The 18908-nt window shown below is 40.7% G+C and overlaps 1 long non-coding RNA gene and 1 other non-coding gene across 2 annotated transcripts in view; both read left to right on the top strand.

Annotated features, from left to right (window-relative positions):
• The window catches only part of LOC144380149 (uncharacterized), a 274054-nt gene that overhangs the window by 4435 nt on the left and 250711 nt on the right, over window positions 1–18908 (top strand). The window contains exon 2 of the long non-coding RNA XR_013443964.1: window positions 3328–3383. This is a non-coding gene — a long non-coding RNA (uncharacterized LOC144380149). The remainder of the gene's footprint in view (window positions 1–3327; window positions 3384–18908) is intronic.
• On the top strand, window positions 18374–18472 carry LOC118527432 (U6 spliceosomal RNA). The gene has a single exon (XR_004913111.1). It is a non-coding gene; the product is annotated as a U6 spliceosomal RNA (small nuclear RNA).

Below are 18908 nucleotides of genomic sequence, written 5' to 3'. Positions count from 1 at the left end.
CCTCCTTCCTTCTCGTTTCAGCGGAGGTGTCCCTACTGCCTAGCACTTTGAATTCTACCCCTTCTGGCTTGCTCCAGAGCTTCTTTCCCTCTTCACTGGATACTTTCCATCAACTTTTAAGCATGCTTGTCTCTTTTATGTTTTAAGAGCAGCAGAAAGAATCCCCTTTTCTGTTCAGATATTGCATTCTCTTGTCTTCCCCTCTACAGCCACTTTCTTCAAATTGCTTCTCAATTCACCTCAGTTTGGCATTTGATCCCCTGACTTCACCAGAATTGTTCTCATTTATGTCATCAATAGTGTGCATTTCTAAACTGAATGGACACTTCCACTTTTCTTCTTCCTTACCTCTCAGCAGATTTGGACATATCCTCCTTCTCAAAACACTCTTTGAATTCTGTGATACAACACTTTCTTTGCATTTTTCCTACTTACTTATTAATTCTTTTCCTACTTCTGTTTTAGGTTCAGCCTCTGTACCTAATTGCTGGCTGATGGAGCTACAGTTCCATTTTTGGCCCTCTTCCTCTCTACCCTCTTCTAGGCAATCCAACTCTTGCTTATACCTTCAATTACCATCTCTAAGTTGATGAATCCCAAATACCATTTTCCTAGCCTGGACTGTTCCTTTGTTTCACACCCAAATATCCATCTGCCTATTTGCCACTTTCTCTAAAGTATCTCAAAGTCACCTGCACCAAATATGTCCAAGAATATACCCACAATTATCTTGGTCTTTTTCAAGCAAATACCATCAGTAATGCTATCAGCGAATGATCTAATATCCATTCACATATCAAAGCCAGGAGGTAGGAATCATCTTTGATAAATCCCTCTGATTTACTGTGCCAATCCCATTCAGCACTGTCTTGTCATTTTATTTTTCTAAAACTCACTTAAATATATCCACTACTCATCATCTCTATCAACTTCAACGTAGTCCAAGCTACCATAGTAACTACTTCCCTTACAATACATTTTCTGTGACATAGCTAGAGTCATCTTTTCATAGCAAATCTGAATGTGTTACTTTCCAGGTTAAAACCCTTTGATGACCTCCCCACTGCTCTATGGATAAAAACAAAAAACAAACAAATAAAAAACGCTATTCCACATGCCCTGTGGTCATTTGTATTCTCTGGTGTCAGTGTGTACCATTTTCCCATCTTCTCTAGTGGCTCCAGGCACATTGTCCTTCTTTTGGTTTCATGTACAGGTCAATTCCTCCAGCCACAGGACTCTTGTACATGCTTGTACACTCTTCTCTCATCTCTTTCCCTGTTGAACTCCTCTATATCAAGGATCATCTCTACTAACTTCTCAATAACAACAAAATATCTTCCCAATATCAAACATACATTTGCATCTACCTTGTCCTTCTTCATTATAATGGAGATATCCCTATTATATAAAACGTTGAATTGTGCCCCTTCTGGCTTGCTCCAGAACTATTTCAGTAAAATCACTTCTGCTTTCTCTGTCCCTGTGGGGTGACACTGGCTTTCCTGCTGTTGCTAATCTGTGGGTTGCTTCATGATCTCCTATTAAGTTTCTTACCTCTGCCAACACATGTGCAACCATTTGCCTGTATTAAATTTCTTTTATTTGAAATACTTAAATTGATTTATATTTTCCTGGGTGGACCTTGACTGATACAATTTTTTTTAATATCAGGATTAGTCCCAGGAAACAAATTCTCAAGAACAAATTCTGAGCTTAGATTGCTTGCTTCTTTTAGCTTGAACACAGTGCAAAACTTCTTTCAGGTGGAAAATGGGATACTATAATTAATCTATCTCATCAAGTGGCATTGCAATTACTTAAATTATAACCTGGTTTGTTTGCAGTGATGTGCCAATTGAAAGCTAGGCTTTGGGAAAACAAGTAGCTATTTCATTTAACTACAAAAATGAGATGGCTGTTTTAGATTGTGCTGGACTGCTTACAAAAAGAAAATGATAAGCTTAGAGCTTTAAATTCTTAGCCGAAGGGGCACGGCCAGAGAATCAAAAAGCTGCTATAGCAATTCTTAGAGTTTTTTTTATATCAGAAGGGAAATCAAGTTTGAGGATCAGAACCATGTATAATTTGCAGAGTTACCATGCAAGTTGAAAACACAGGCTCACCAATCTATTATGTTAGCATTAACGCATTAATTTTAAATGGTAGATCACTGAGAGTGTGGAGGGGATATTTGAGCAGATGCAGTTGAATTTGGGAACCATGAACACAACATATCCCCAAAGTTTCATTACCAGCAGATACAATTATATCTGATGAAGGTAGTCTTCTCTGACAAAAGAGCTTATTATTTATTCACCTGAAAAACTTGCTTTGAAAGAAGATGTGCATTTTCCTTAGGACTCACCAGAAGCATATCTTATTGCTTCCAGATCTATTACCAGTTGATGAAGACAAAAAAAAAAAAAAAAAAAAAAATTCAAAGCTGGTTTACAGATGAGTCTATAAAATTTGCTGGAACCAGCCAAAAATCATTGTTGCTGCATTATAAAACTACTGAGGTGGCCCCTAAAGAGAGTTGCCAAAGAAAATCCCATCAGTGGGATGACTTCATCTGGTTATCTCTTTTGCTTGTAAATAGATGTGTATTGAGGTATAGATCTACATTTTCATATTAGCAATGGCTAATGATTTGGCTTGTTATTCAGGAACTCAGAACAAACATGATTAGAAGATTATCAACAAGGAGGTTTGGGAGAAGATATGTAGAAAGACTCCATGTAATAGTGTGAGCATATGTATATTCCATGTGAATAATCCTCAAAGGATATCCATGGAGAGGTATCTTGTAATAATCAAGTGGATATGATGATAGTTTCTGTAGATGTCAGTCTCTCCTCTTAACCACACTGTTGCTTGCTCCACAAACTGGCCTCTAATGGTGGGAAAGGAAGCTTTACATGAATGCAAAAATCTGCACTTCCCCTCATTAAAGTTTATATGGCTACCTGGTTCCTAAATACTTAATGAATCAATAACAAAGGCCAATCCTGAGCCCCAAACCTGGTACTATTACATCACCAGGGGTCAAGCTATCCATCTGGTAACAGTTTGATTATTTTTCACTCCTTTTCCATTATAGGTTAGGGGCAGCAATCTGTACCTACTAGAAAATATCCCAATTGCTTTATAGTTGTTTTACACGCCTAAAATATTTGGCATGCACTACTATCGTGGACTTAGTACCTTACTTATCATGATAGGCTAGTATCCCATACAACATTGCTCTTGACTGAGGAAATTATTTTACATCAAGAAAAGTGCCCATAAAATTCATTAGTTTTCTTCTTATATCTTTGCTTTCAGAAGCAGATACCCTGATAGAATGGTGGACATCATTGACGATTCAGTGTCAGCACTAGGTAAGAGACAGCATTATGTGAGATTAAGTTGCTCTCCTACAGGATACAGCATTTGCTTTGAAAAGTGACCAGTACATGACACTTTTTCTCTCATGGGTAGAATTTACAAGTCTTGGTACCAAGTATAAGTAAGAGTAGACACTGTCATTATTAACACATAGTGGCACATTTATAGACTTTTTGTTTCCTATCCCTCTCCGCATTCAGAGGTCTTGGTTCCCAAAGGAGGATTATTTCCACCAGGGAACACAACACTTGTTCCATTGGATTGGAGCTCTTTTTGGATCCTCCTAACATTGCTCCAATAGTCAGGGAAGAGTGATTGTTTCTGGCTGGGTGATTAACTCTGATTGCTAGGGGTATATTGGGTTGCTTCACACAATGGGGATAGGTAGAAACTCAGAGCCTCGTTCTTAGATTCTGGACATTAGTGGATTCGCTAGAGTGTCTCTTAGTAATTTCATATCTCATAATAAATGTCAGTGGAAAACAATAGTAACCCAATAATAGCAGAAAGCTAAATATGCAGACATTTCAGGAATGTTTAGAACACCCTACCTGTTAAAGAATCCTGACCAAAGAGATGACTTAGGGCAAAGGTAACATTATGTTTGAGGAATATCAACTAGGAATGATACAACAACTTTGAGAAAGAGTTTGGCAGTTTTCTTAAACAGTTAAACATATTCCTGATATGTGATCCACTTCTACACATTTACTCAAGAGAAAAGGAAATATATGCCCATATGAGGACATGTATATGAATATCCATAGCAATTTTATTTGTAATAGCCGCAAATGGCAAATAATCCAAATGTCCATCAACAGATGAATAGATAATAGGTTATGGTATATCTATATATTTTTATCTATTTATGTTTATCTACCTATATCTATGTATCTATATGTGTATAGATATAAATATATATTATATATGTTACTACTCAACAATAAAAAGGAATGGATATTGCTGCACACAACAACATGGATGAGTACCAAAATAACTGCTGAGTGAAGGAAGCCATGCAAAATACTGTATGATACCATTTATATAAAATTCTAAAAAATGCAATTCATAGTGACAGAAAGATCAGTGGTTACTTGGGACCAGGAGTGGGGAGTGGAGGTGGGAAACAGAGAGAAACAGAAGAGAGGAATTTCAAAGGGGCATGAGGAAACTTTTGGCAGTGATGACTTCATTGGTATATTCAAATGTCAAAATATATCAAATTGCATACTTTAAATATGTGCACTTTATTGTATATCAATTATGCCTCAATAAAGCTGTTTTAAAAATTATCAGCTATGGCCTCATGATCCGTTACAGACTGTAACAGCTATGCATATTTACTCTGTATCCACTATCCTGTTGATTTCTTGTTCCATTTTCCCTGCTATTTTGTTTCAAAGATGTCAGTAGTGATTACTTTTAGAAAATTAGTTCATATGTCATTGTGATGGCATGAAGGGGAGGACTGCATATGACATGCCGATATTTACTTCAATACGGACATGGCGATTGATGGGCCTTTAGCTCTCCATTTGGGAAGTGGGTGAGAAACATGTTCATTTTAGGTAGAACAGTTATTCTGTGGATAATATTCTATGAAACAGGTTATGGTGTGGGAAGTAAATATGGGCGGAGGAGTGCAATGAATCCTGAGAAGCAAAATAGGGGTGGGCTGTGGAGGTCACGGACGGTTTCTGTCATATTCATGCACTGTACTTTTCCTGCACTGCTCTGTGCATAGTAAAGACATTTCCCATATTTCCTTGTCTGCTGCCTTCTAGATATGTTTGCCCAGTGGGAAATACTAGGGGAAAACCAGAGGAAAAGGAAGAAGCCAGCATATTTCTTCTTTCTTTCCTCTATCTGGTGGCATCTCGAAGCAGGTGCATCTTCTCTAGGGTCCAACCTCCTGCTGGGGTGTCCATCACTCTATCTTCTAGACCTAGGAGGGGAAGCTGCTACCACGGTCTCAGGGGTCCCGGTTCCAGCCAGACATCGTTGGCTTCTGGGTTCCTGTAACATCTCATAGTAATCTTCTGCTGTTGCTGATTTCTAGGTTGCTCACTGCCTCCATTTGGCTTTTTGACATTCCCATCACTATGTAAACAATGCCCTGTATTAAATTCTCTTTGTTTGAAAAATAGCTCCTTTTGTTTGAAATACCTGGACCTGATTGATACAAGAAGTGAGAAAGCTGGACAAACAAAGAGAACATCGGTCATTTCAATTTCAGCTCAGGCTGTTATTCCAAGTGGCGTTGAGTAAACTTGTTAATCCTCTTTGATGTGGCATAAAGCTGAAGGTCCTTCTTGTCACCCGAGGCCTTCCCTAATATGGTTTCTTCCTGTCTCTTCAACTTATCTTCCGACAGCTGCCCACCTCACCCCACAGTTTAGCCTTTCAGAATCTCTCGCCCTTCCCCAAGTGAGTGCGATATTGTTCTACGACGTGCCTCTGCCAACTCTGAAAAGCCACGACTTCGAATTCTGACTTACTTTCTCGAGACTGAGTTCAGGTGCCTCTTGCAACGTGACACCTTAGCTGACAGGTAGAAGAATGGATGCCTCTGCTCTTTGTGACCCAGTCTGTATTCCACATATTTACACGCATATTTACTCTGCAAAACCCTATCAGCTCCTTTTAGATAAGGAATTAGTCAATTCTGTATCCTTGCACGCGGAAGGCTACCAGGTATTTGCCGAATGAATCATTGCAAAAAGAATGGGGGATGAGTCATGTTTGTACTGGGTATTTCTTAAAGATCAACCCATTATCTTCCTGGTAGCAAGGTAAATGTTGTCAGTCATCAAAAGTGACTCGATACCTAGAAATATTAGATAATAGCCTATGGCCATAGCCTCTCTTCTGTATAAAGAAGTGGAGCTCATTTGGAAGACATCTGTACATCACTCGGGCCCTCCAACTAGGTAAGGAAAAATCTAACGGTCTGCCAGCAGCTTGCTTGTTTCACTGTGGCTTGTTTTCCAGCCCATAGGATATTGGCCACAATCCCAATGAACAAATGTTGATGAGACTGAAGGAGGGCAGGCTGTGAAAATGGAATAAACAATGGCCCTCGAACATGTTGGAATAAAGCATATTTAATGTCTTTGGAACTCACGTTAACAATCATTCTCGATTATTGAGCAGACCTTCATTTTCTAGTTACTGGAGTACTGCAGTTGCCTTTGGGGGGGTTGGAGCTACTATCCTGGCAAAACAGTTCAATCATAGTGGCCCCTTCAGTGATAGTGACATAACCATCGTTGTGCTGTCCAGGAATTTTTCCTCCTTTCTCCAAATCGAATGCATCATGAGTGTTTCTCTTGGGTAAGAGGTAAAAATGATTTGTAGAAACCTGTGAAGGCTGGGGGCCCAGTTTTCTACTATTTTAGTGATGATTTATGCTTCTTTATGATCCTGAAATGCTGCACTCTGAGAAGGTTTGCAATTTTGTGGTTCTGCTGGTTTCAAACCCACCAGCATTAAGCCTATTGCATTAGCAGGATGGATTTTCACCACCCTCGCCTCTCAGCCCTGGCAGGCCAAGGCAGGGTTGGAGATTGGAGAGGCTTGCCCTCACTCTTTTCTCCTCTCCTGGGCAAGCCACTCCAAGTAAGACACAAGTAAAAAATGCATCCTGTCAGGCCTCTGATATTCATCAGCATTTCTGAGATCCAATTGAAAAGTCTGTTTTGGCTTTGCCCGGGGGGAGAACGGGTGAATGTCCGCTCATAACATTTCTAGTGTCTGGAAAGATCCAGTCTTGTGCCTGAGGCAAAAGGCATTAAAAAGAAGAGTTCTGCTGTCACCTGCTTCAAATTGTTTTTGCCTGCAGCACCTAAGAAAAGTGCGTTGAAGAGAGAGGAGACGGGAAAGAAGGGCTGCCTTTTCTCTCTAGGCAGCTAGGAGAGGCAGGGGCATGTGATGTTTAGGAGACAAAACCTTCGCAACTAAAATCAAGGGGTGATGAAGTGAGTTATTCTCACTGAGCTTTAAATGTCAAATACTGCCCTCTCTTCTATTTTACTATTATTTTTTTCACCCTGATCAAATAGTTTATTCTCAACATCAGTAACCCATATCTCAAGATAATTGAAGGGGGTTGAATTATACCATTGTTCCCCAAACTCTATTTCTTGAGGTGGGTGTTTCAGGGAATAAAAGTTTCAATTACAAGTAAGTTTAAGAGCAAAGACTTACTATATCCTTCTGTGTTTGTTTTCTATGGTACTGTAACAAATTGCCACAGATTTAGTGGCTTAAAACAACACAAATTTATTCTCTTATAATTGTGGGGGTCAGAAGTTCAAGATGGGTGTCAACTGGGCCCAAATCAAGGTGTTTGCAAGGTTCTGTTTCCTCCTAGAGGCTCTAGAGTAGAATTCATCTCCTTGTCTTTTCCAGCTTGGACTGTGTCTTGGACCATCTTATCTCTGACCTCTATGTCTATCATCATATCATCACATCTTCTCTGACCCTCACATTCCTGTCTCTTTGATATAAGGACCCTTGTGATGACATTAGGCCCACCAGGATGATCCAGGACAGTCTCCCATCTCAGGATCCTTAATTTAATCACATCTGCGAAGTCCCTTTTGCCACGTCACATACTCACAGGTTTGGGATTAGGATGTGGGCATCTTGGGGGACCATTTATTCTGTCTACCACACTCTCACTCATGGAAACTAGCAATGCTTCATAGCACCTTACAGGTTCTGCAAAGTTTTGTAAGAAATTATGTTTTCTTTTCCTTAACCCGGAGGGTCCCAAACCTATTTCCATTTTCTCTTTATTTCCAAGAATACCTGCTCTTATAGGGAACACAGCTTAAGAAATGGAAGACTAAATAATTTCAGCTTTAAGCATTTAATATCTGTGACCTTATTGCCACATTTCAACCCTTTCTTGGGTTAATGGGACAGGAATGGGCTCAGAATGGGCTCTGGTACTCTTTTCATAAGAGTGCCCTTGGGCAAACTATATAAAATTACACAGCCTCAGTTTCTTCCTCTGTGAAATGGAGATAAGGATGAACTGCTTCGCTGGATTGTTATGTGCATCTGAGGCAATGATATGTGAGAAATTTCCATATAAATTATAGAAAGTCAAATAATGTCAGTTTCAATATCCTAGGATAAATAAGTTGCCATACAATAAAGTTGCAACCGATTTTCATAATAATTTTCTCCATCTACCTCCCTTGTGCAGTTGATTAGTTATAATAAATTTTCTTTTGAGATATTCTAGAAGCTTTGGATACTCTTGACTGTTGGTTTTAATTATGGTACTTTTTAAATCTAGGAACCAGGAATCTGTGATACACAAAATACTTATATGTGTTGCATCGTCTTATCCTTGTGACTAATTTGGGGGATTATATGAAAAGTGTTTTTCTTTCCTGATTTCATTCTTATGAACCATGCTCACTCCTAGGCTTTCTCTTATTTTTATTGGTATCTACCCACAGACTACAAATGAGTTTTAAATGAATTATAACCGAGTTATTAAATTATCTACTGTTTAGGATAACCTTCACTCATGCTTATTTCTATTTTGAGTGTGTGGTAATAATTTTGATTGTTCACACACGTTCCATCTCTTTTCCTTCCATACACGTGGTAAATTCATGGTTCCCCTCCCCTGTGAACTTAGGATTTATGCAACTTGCTTTAGCCAATAAAATGTAAGTGGAGGGAGCTTTAGAACCAGTGTGCAGGTCAAGATCTTCCTTCTGATTGTGCTGGAGCCTGTGACAGTATGTGCCAGACGGTGCTCTCTCAGCCTATCTCCCCAAAGGATTATGAAAAAGAGGTCTGTCTGTTGAACCCTCTTTGGACTTGGATGTGTGTGAAAATAAACTTTCATTGGGTTACACCCTCTAAGATTTTGGGGTTCTCTTTATTGCAGTTTAACCTGGTTGAAACAATGTAGAATCCTTTAATGGATCCCCGTTACCTTTAAGCATATGAAAGCATATGTATGAAAGTTCTTGGTAAACTATAAAAAGGACTGGAAAAGTTCCTTTTGTTACCATAGAGACAGCTCAGAGCTAAAGCAACAGGGAAATTTGCAAGGAAAATAGAAAGATCATGGGATTTGGATCAGATGACCTGGTCCTAGTCCCACCTTCATTGTTATTCACCTTTTATGTAAATTTTATAAATTGAATAGCATAAAACATTATTGAATTTTAAAAAATATCATCCCTACCTAGGAAAGTGATTCAGAGTGCATGGAAGGGTTCTCACAATTAATTACCACAGCCTTGTTAAGACATAGTAAAATTTTACTTATTCTCAGAAATTGTTTACTAAGTAATAGGAATGAAGTTATTTATCGAGTCCCTCTTTTTCTCCTCCCTTTAGATCTTTTGATTAAAACCTGTTTTGATTAAATAGAGCATCTCTTGGGATTGATTTATGACCTAATGACTGCTGCCTCCATTACTTGGTTTAGGGGGTGCCAGTGAAGAGAGAAGAAGTAGCTTGGAAATGCAAGTATTTCCTGGAGAGTAAGCCACACTGGCAAATCCTAAACCTGAGTGCAAATGGCAGATATTGCAGTCATTCCTAGGAGCCACTTTGTACTGAGGTGGGGGACACAGCAGTGACATCTTGGAGCATGAGGTTGCTGGCCATCTCGACTTTCAAGAAGCTGTGGTAACAGTGCTTGGGGTCGGGGAGCAGATAAGCTCCAGAGCTCCAGAGTGAGCAAAGGGAAAGAAAAGCTGAATTCTTGAAGACAAGCTTCCCACTCTGAAAATGTTCCTGGGGCCTTCCTAAGTGCCCCTGAGCTGTAGCCAGACCCAGGAGACAACTATGGATACTATAGCTTGCCTCCTCTTTAATCTGTCCTATCATCTCCTGGCCCTGTGTTCATTAGCAGCTCCCAAGAGGCGCCCTGTCTGCTCACCTGTCATGGCTACTTTTGGGAAATAAAAAGGATTTGGAGACAGTGCAGCTTCTATCCTTTCTCAGCAAGGATGGCATTTTTTGTCACTGTCCTCCTATTGAGCTTTTTTTTTTTTTTTAATTGCATTAGGAAGCTCAGTACAGATAGTAGAAAGATGGGCTTTGGAGTCAGATGGTCGGTCAGATGGCCAGGGCTCTGGTCTCACCTCCATCAATTACTTATGATGGCAACATACTGAAGCGTTTTTTTAGAGGTTTAAATACTGCTTCTATCTAATCACATTATACATAATGTGCAGAATGGTTCTAATGGTGAATTCCTTATAAAGACATACTGGAAATTTGGTCTTGGATTTTTCTGCCAGTAATTCTTAACCTGCCAGAGAGCGGGATTTGAATTTAATATTACACATTCTGGCTCACTGAGGAGGTTAACATCATAACAAAATTCTAGCAATTATTTATAGGCACGTAGGGGAGAATTGTGTAGGTCTCACAGCGGTCCACTCTCTATAGTCCATCTGCTACAGGAGCTTCAAATGGGACAAACGGGTATAGATAGTGTGGGTGAATTCCTTTGCAATTGGTACCCTGTCTCCTTTTTTTTTCCTATGGGGACCACCATACAGAGTGTTGCAAGCATGGCATCTACTTATGAGGAGGAACTTAGGATATAAGCTTTGTTTTGTTTTATTTTGTTTTTTCCTTCATCATGATGAGAAATAAGAATCCAGGGGATGGCTACTCCAAATACCTCACAGTTTAATGAAGCTACATTTTGGCCAAACCTCTACTGAGTTACTGTGACAGATTAAGGATGGACATAAATTCTTTGACACCCCTTCCCTTGAGAGGAGAGATCTGTTTATCCTCTCCTTGAATGTGGGATGGTTTGTGACTGCTTTGACCAATGGCATATGGCAAAATAATGTCATTCGAGTGTCAGATGTTTAAAAGAGGTCTGGCAGTTTCTATGTTGTTCTCTTGGAAGCCAGCTGCCAGGTAGGAAGAGAGACTATCTTGAAACAATCACTTCGTAAGAATCCCAGGCCCCATGAATGAATCCCCAAGAATAGGACATCATAGAGAAAGAATGAAGGAGGGGAGAGGGAAAGAGAATGGGGGGGGATGTCAAGGAACCCTGAAGCTTCCAGTATACAGTACAGAGGCCATCTTTAAAGTGGATCCTTCAGTCCCAGCCACCGGCTAATGCCGTCTGGATCAGAGACCAACCACCCAACCAAGCTCATTCTGAATCTCTTACTCATAAAATTGTGAGCAAGTGGAGTGGTTGCTTTAAGTCATTTGGGGTAATTTAAGTTTTGCAGTAGTTTGTGATGCAGTAATAGATAACCTGATAAATCAGCTTTATAACCCTAAGGTCGGTCATTTTTTTTTTTTTTAATTTGGGGGTTTGTTTTTATCCTTAATTCCTTGGGAATGGTTATCCCATTTGAATTAAGAGAACACTGGATTTCTTCACACGTTGTTCCAAGTAGTCACAGGGTCAATGTGTCTCTAGGAACCTCAGGTAGCAATGGGAAAACTAGGGCAGCTGCAGAGAGGAGAGAATATGGGGAAAATAAGAGGAGCCAGAGTAAAGGACACAGGGTCTGAGAAATGTTCCGTGCGTCACTATCCTCTGTCCTGGGCACTCTGACCACCACACCAAAGCATCCTATTGCTTGAGGTATATGGGGTCTGATGAGCAGCATCCAACTGGCTAATGCCTGTCTCCTTCCATAATGTGCTTGGCCAAGTGGTAGAGCAGAATCTGTATCTTATGCTCTTCCTTCTTTGGAAAGTCCTTCCTATTCTCTTTTTTTAAAAACCCAGTCAGCTCTTACCTATCATGCGAGACAGCTCTGGGAAAACTCATCCAGGCTTATCTAGATGCTCTTCCTCCTTCGTGCTTCCATGGCAACCTGAGCTCACCTCTGTCATTTAAAACGCCATATTGAATCATTTGCCAACGTTTTGGTCATTTCCAGGAATGGCAGATTTCCCAAGGGCAGAAAGCATTTCTTGTTGATTTCAGTGTCTATCAAGTGTAGAGAAAGGAATTTGGAACTTAGGTGCCCCAGGAGCACTTCATTGCATAGAACTGAAAGGAATCATCTTCTGCAGAGGTCGTTTCTCTGGTGATTTCTAAACTATTGAGCACATTATGCTAAGCAAGACAAGTCAGACAGAGAAAAACAAGTACCATATGATATCACCTGTATGTAGAATCTAAAAAAGTTAAACCTGTATAAAACAGAGAGTAAAATGGTGGTTATCAGGGGACTGGGGGATGAGAGTGGTGGTGTTTAAAGGTGTAAACTAGTAATGAGTAGTAAATAAGCCACAGAGATCTAATGGACAGTATAATGATCTAGACAATAACACTGTACTATAATTGTGTAATGTGATAAATATCACTACATTGGCAACCATATTACAGTATATAAATGTGTCAAAGTAACACACTGTACACCTTAAACTTACACAATGTTACACATCAAATTTATGTGCAAACAAAAACTGTTGATATTGAGACCATGGGAGACCTGCCTTTTGAGAGTCAGTAGGCTTTCTCGGCAATCAATTCTTAAGACAAAAAACTAATTCTCTTCCCTCCTCCTCACCCTCCTCTCTTTCTGGAAGTTTGTCTTTTGTCTTTGTGGGGCTGTACCATAGTACACACCATACCCTGAGGGCGGATGATTTAAAGTAACTCAATCAGGAGCCTTTTCCTGTCTCCTTTCCCTCTCTCTCCTCTTGCTCGCTTCTTCCATCTCTTTTTGTAGGACCATTCCCCCATTTTATTCCTTTGTTTTCATAATGGCGCACGATGAGGTGAGACTGGTCGTTTGCCGTCCCTCTGCTTCTTCGGTGGGGACTGAGCTGCACAGGAATCCTCCGGCTCTGATTCAGCAGAGACTCTCTGGTCTCCATTTCCTCAACAATAAAAGAGGCAGGATAATTAAATAGCTCCCAGACCAGTTAATGGGAGAGAAGCAAACTCAGAGTGAAATGGTAGGTGTCAAAGCACTTTGCAAAGTGAACGGGTGTATAAATATTTGGTGTGTCGTGTGAGTTCAGCTGCTCTCCGCCTATCACTATCTAATTGTGTAATTGACCCCCTACTACTCACCTGGTGTTGTTTCTGACCACAAATCCTTGAAACAATTAAAGTCCGCATGTTAGATTTGTCTTCAAGGATTTCTACGGCCTGCCACTGTGGCATTAATGGACAGAACCAGAGAAGCGGAAGCAGTGTTTGATGAATGTACTATAATTGCTCTTTGGTATGACATAGTAATAGGAAAATTCATATAATTGACAATGTAAAGGCCCCTACTGTTAGCAGCTGCTTTAAATTTAATGGAGCTGAGATTGTTAATAGTCTTTTCTTCACAGGGGTCTTTCCTTTGGCAGCCACAGCACAGAGCAAGCTTGTCCCATCCTCTGCACTTTCCCTCCAGGCCCACAACCCAGCTCACTGTGACGGAAGATGATAGGGAATAGGTCCATTTGCACTTTTTCGTCTTGTCTTAATTATCTGGTGGAACCATTGGTGTGTGATACATGGCATTCCCTCCCTGTGAGACTTCTCCTTATGCAGCATGATGTTACAGAAGGACAGTTCTGGAACTGAACCGGGGACATGCCACTTCCTAGCTGCAAGTTTGGGACAAGTTCCTTAACCTCTCTGGCTGTAGTGTCTTTTAGACAAGATGAAAACCAAAACCTAGATATTGTAAAGTGACTGGCACAGGGCATGGAACGTGTTTATTAAATGTCGGCCTCCTGTTTTCTGTCCAGATGCCATACCAGACCTCTCAAATTAGCTAAGTCCTTCACTACCAGTTTCTCTGTCCTCACTCTCTGGTTTGCCACTTTTTTCACCAAAATGACACAGCAGTCTGATTCTGCAGAATGGGAAAGTTACCATCTTTTATAAGCACTATTGATTGTTTTTTTCATGTCTCCCAGTCATCTTTAATCAGAATATTCTGTCACCTCAGAATCTTCCATTGGAAGATTTTATTTGACATGAAAGCTATTAATGGCTGCTGTTCAACGCTCTGCCCAGCTCTTCTGCTCTGATGAGCCCTCTGATGTGGTACACTACAACTTTCAGAAGCACATTGCCCCTCCACCATTGATACTTGCTTTTATGCTTTTCTTTTCACTTTTTTTTTTTTATAAGTTGTTATTATCTGGAAATGCAGTAACAGGTGGCAACAAGGTATCACTCAACAAGGAGAAGATCAGAATGCTGCCATCCATTAAAGGACAAATGGAAGATGTATAGCTACTTAGGTGTGTACCAGCATTTATAAAACAGGGAAAAACAGATACAATCTCCAAGATATGTCATTTCCCTGAAGTTATGAGCACTCGATGATATATTTCTGATGAATTGATCTTTGCCAGTAATCATCTTAACACATAACTTTGCAAATATTTTGAGGAATCATGTATGTCTGCCAAATGTTTGTGCTATTGGTACAATTTAGGGATGTCCTATCTACATCATTAGTCCCACTAATGTTCGGATGCTTCTGTTTGGACAAAGACAGTTCTCTGGAGACGGGAGGAGCCATGAGTTGTGATAAGCCAATGTTCACATGTATGCTGCCTAATAGAAGACATCTGCATGGGGGACCACAGCATTCAACTATCAACTCCTTGCACTTCTCATCACTTGCTACCTATATTAAGTTCACACCTTCTAAGCACAGCTTCTTCAGGATTTTGGTTGGTCATATTTTGGGGGAAATTTAGGTTAGAGGGACGAACCATAGTGTCTGCTGCTGTGCCTTCTTAGGTAAAATGTGTTTGTCTGCGACATGTTGGTAGATCAGACACTCTACCAGCCTGTGGATAGTGGTGCTCGCTAAGAGCAAGTGGGTCCAAAAGGCAAACCTGGAATATGCTTTGATTCCGGTCAGTGATGAATGGCTGCCACTGCTGGCAGGCAGGGTGGAGAAGGAGTTTAATAACAGCAACTTGCTACAAATGGCCACTTGGTTTTCTTGAGTAGAGGTACTCTTCTGAGGTCTCAGTTTTGTTCTCTTTGGCTGGTGGGTGGGATATTGCAAAGGGCAGGAGTTAGATTGCATTAGCAAGGGAGGTCATGCTATCCGAATCCCAAATAACCTCTACCTCTGCCACTGTGGCCACTCTCTTTGTGAGTTCATAATGCAATCACTGTGGTGGTCAAGGACAAAGGTTAGAAGATGTCCACTCACTGAGTCATCTTGTCCATGAAGTGGTTTAATGCCTCTTCTGAGGTGGATGCTCTCTGCTCAGCATTGATGTGTGATACAAAGATCCTCATACTTTGTGCTGATTCTCAGAGATCCATTTACCTGACACTTTCCCAGACTTCCTGTTTCCGGTTCTTTGATCTGGTTCTTGCCAAGACATTGACCAACCAGATAAGCCATTTCTGCCTACTTGTGAGTCTATCTATACCTTTCCCTTTGCCTACTATCTCTGCATTCCAAATGCATCATACCTTGCAGTGTCTGAAGTTCTGCCCAGTCGAAGGTTTTCTCCATGACGTTCTTTCTGGGCTTCCCCTGAAAGATGACCTGGTACAGCGATACTTCATTTTTTGCTTGCACTCGCTTACTAAACTGACCCATCTGTGAATCAAGCTTGCATATTTCCTTTCCCATCAGTTAGTCATAGAAAATGACCATGTGACCAAAGTGTGAATTGAGACAAAGGCACCAGAGAAACATGGGCTCTGAGCAAGCTGTTCATGTACCTTCTTTGTGCCCTCTGGACCAGCTTGAGCCTGATTCTGGGTGTACCACACCCACTTATTAATTACTGCTGCTAGGACTGCCCAGTGTGATGATTTGGTAAGTCTGAAATTATTTAATTCATGATGAGTAGTTCTGGCCATACCGTCATTTAATTCCCAAGGACAGATGTGCAGTTTCTAAAAGGGTCTAGTATTATACCGAGACCTGTTTTTTGAATGGAGTGTAGTTTTTTGCTACATGTGACATAACTTTGCTTCCAAATCATAGGAGTTTCTGCTGTGACCATCCTATTAGGCCTTGCCAAAGCCCTACACAATGTCTCTCTACCACAATCTGTCTAGTATCATGGAGTCTGCTGAGCCATGCAGATCAAATGTCAGCACTTCAGAACCAAAACCTGAAGTACTACAGAGAACTTCCTTTTTCTGGACCTTAACTGAAACTAATAGCCTTCAAACCAACATGGTGAATTGGTAGTTTCTGTATTCCTAATGGAATATGCTGCCTATAAAACCCAATGGAACCTATCAAAGGTTGGATTTCATTCTTTGTGGTGGGGAACATTAGGTATTTCCCCACTCTCTGGATTGCATGTGCCTTTCTTTTCTTTCTTTCTTTCTTTCTTTCTTTCTTTCTTTCTTTCTTTCTTTCTTTCTTTCTTTCGAGAGCAGGTTATGTGCATGAGCAGGGGAGGAGCAGAGGGAGAGGGAGAGAGAGAATTTCAAGCAGACTCCACACCCACTGCAGAGCTCAGTGTGGGGCTTGATCTCATGACCCCAAGATCATGACCTGAGCTGAAATCAAGAATTGGACGCTTAACCAATTAAGCCACCCAGGTGCCCCTTGCATGTGCATTTCTAAGGCATCTATAGTATTTGCCACTTTTTGATCATCAGCTTCAATTAATATGATATTAATTCTCCCCCCCAAATATCTAGACAGTTGAAGGTTAGCAGAATATGCCACCTCAAAATATGCCACTTAGGCATAGGCTTCTTTTGTTTGAAGGCAACTGAGAAGAAGTGAATACAAGAAAAGCTCTTTGCCCTCCCCCAATTTGCTTTAAGGCAGGATATAAATTTATAAAGGTGTCCCCCTTCCCATCTCTACCAGGAAGGAGAGAAGTTAATCACCAGAGATAACCAGGTACTTATCAGCCCAGAGATGATACCAAAGGAATCTATATAACAAACTTCGCAACTGGTCCTTACGTACTGTTTCCCCATATTTTTGCCTTCCCACGGAATGCTGCCCCTAGAACGTAAAGTCCCTTGCCTTTGTCTTGTCACGTCTCAAAAATATCTTGCTCTTTCGTTAAGATGTTATACAAACCTGTGCTCTAACCACCCCGTGAGTTACTCATCTCCGAGTGCTCCCAGGTGCATGTGCAGGGCACATGTTAATAAAGTTCTGTTTGTTTTTCTGTTGTGAATCCGTCTTTTGTCAGGCTAACTCATAGGGCCCCAGCCAAGGAACCTCAGATAAGTAGAAGGAAAACAGTTTTCCTTTCTCACACAATCCAGGCCCCTTCAATCTATTGTATGCCAGAGATCTTGAAAATTAGCATAACCTTGGGATATGACATGAATGTATATCCCAGGTGAATATAAACTCCCATTTTCCTTTTTTGTGGGTTACGGATCGCTAGTACATATCCACACATTGTGTCCCTGAGGCTGCGTTAGTCTTCTCTAATGAAGGTACCACATGTGCTACAGTGGATCCAACCAATTTTTATAGTGGCTATTTTGGTGGATGAAATGGGAATATGGTGGGAAACATCACCGCTACATGTTTTAAGATCACAATAACTGATCTTGTTATTGTGCTGTGCTGTGATATTTTTGTTTACTCTAATTTCTGGGGTGGGTGGGGATAGTGTCAGGGGTTACCACTTGGCTTTTTTACTACAACCATTCCTAATTGATAGGTCAAGGAACCAATCTTAAGTTTCTGCCAACTGCTAAATATGTGTACTTGAATGATACATTTGGGGACCAGGGAAATGACAACCAAGTGGGTCCATAGAGACAGTAGCCCCTACTGTGAGACAGACTTGGATCAGAACTCCACTTATTACCTTTATTAACCGAACCCCTTATTCCCTCAACTCTAATGGGGAGGAGAGCAAGGTGGCACTTTGACTCTCCTGGTATCAGATTGAACTTGGACCCGATATCTAATAGGCCTTGAAAGATCTGGGAATTCACCTTTTCTAAGTGTGCCATTACCCAAATAAGTGGCTATAGGTCCTACTGGGAAAGGATAAAGGAATCACTATTGTATATAATTGCTAGTGTTTGCTTCAGCAGCATATATACAAAATTGGAAAGATACAGAGATTAGCATGGCACCTGCACAAGGATGACACACAGATTTGTGTATGTAATTGCTGTGGTGCCATAGAGATCTTCATCATCTGGACCTGGATGCTTCCTCAGTCAATGAGTGGGTTCTGCATCTGGGAGTTGGCTCCAGTCTGGAAACTGGGCAAAAGTTCATGACTTTCCATTGGTGAGGGTTACCTCTGCCTTCTACTTCTCCATTCCTGATTTTCTCGATATAGGTAGGTAGGTAGGTAGATAGATAGATAAATAGATGGATTTGACTGTACCCTGGGCAGTATCGATCTTGCCTCTAGAAATACCATGTATTTCAAGTTATCTCTATAGACCATTTTAAGTTAGACCCCTCTTGGCTGCCATTCATACTTTGCTAACCATGCTATTCCAAGATCCTATCATCCCCATTGCTTCTAGGGAACTCGGTTCTGTAACAGCTACCAGTTCAGCTCATAGAAGACAGTCCTTACTCAATTCACAGCACTCACCATAA

Source organism: Halichoerus grypus, chromosome 14, assembly GCF_964656455.1.
Source record: "Halichoerus grypus chromosome 14, mHalGry1.hap1.1, whole genome shotgun sequence".
Lineage (NCBI taxonomy): Eukaryota > Metazoa > Chordata > Mammalia > Carnivora > Phocidae > Halichoerus > Halichoerus grypus.
This window is presented reverse-complemented; position numbering and strand designations above follow the sequence as displayed.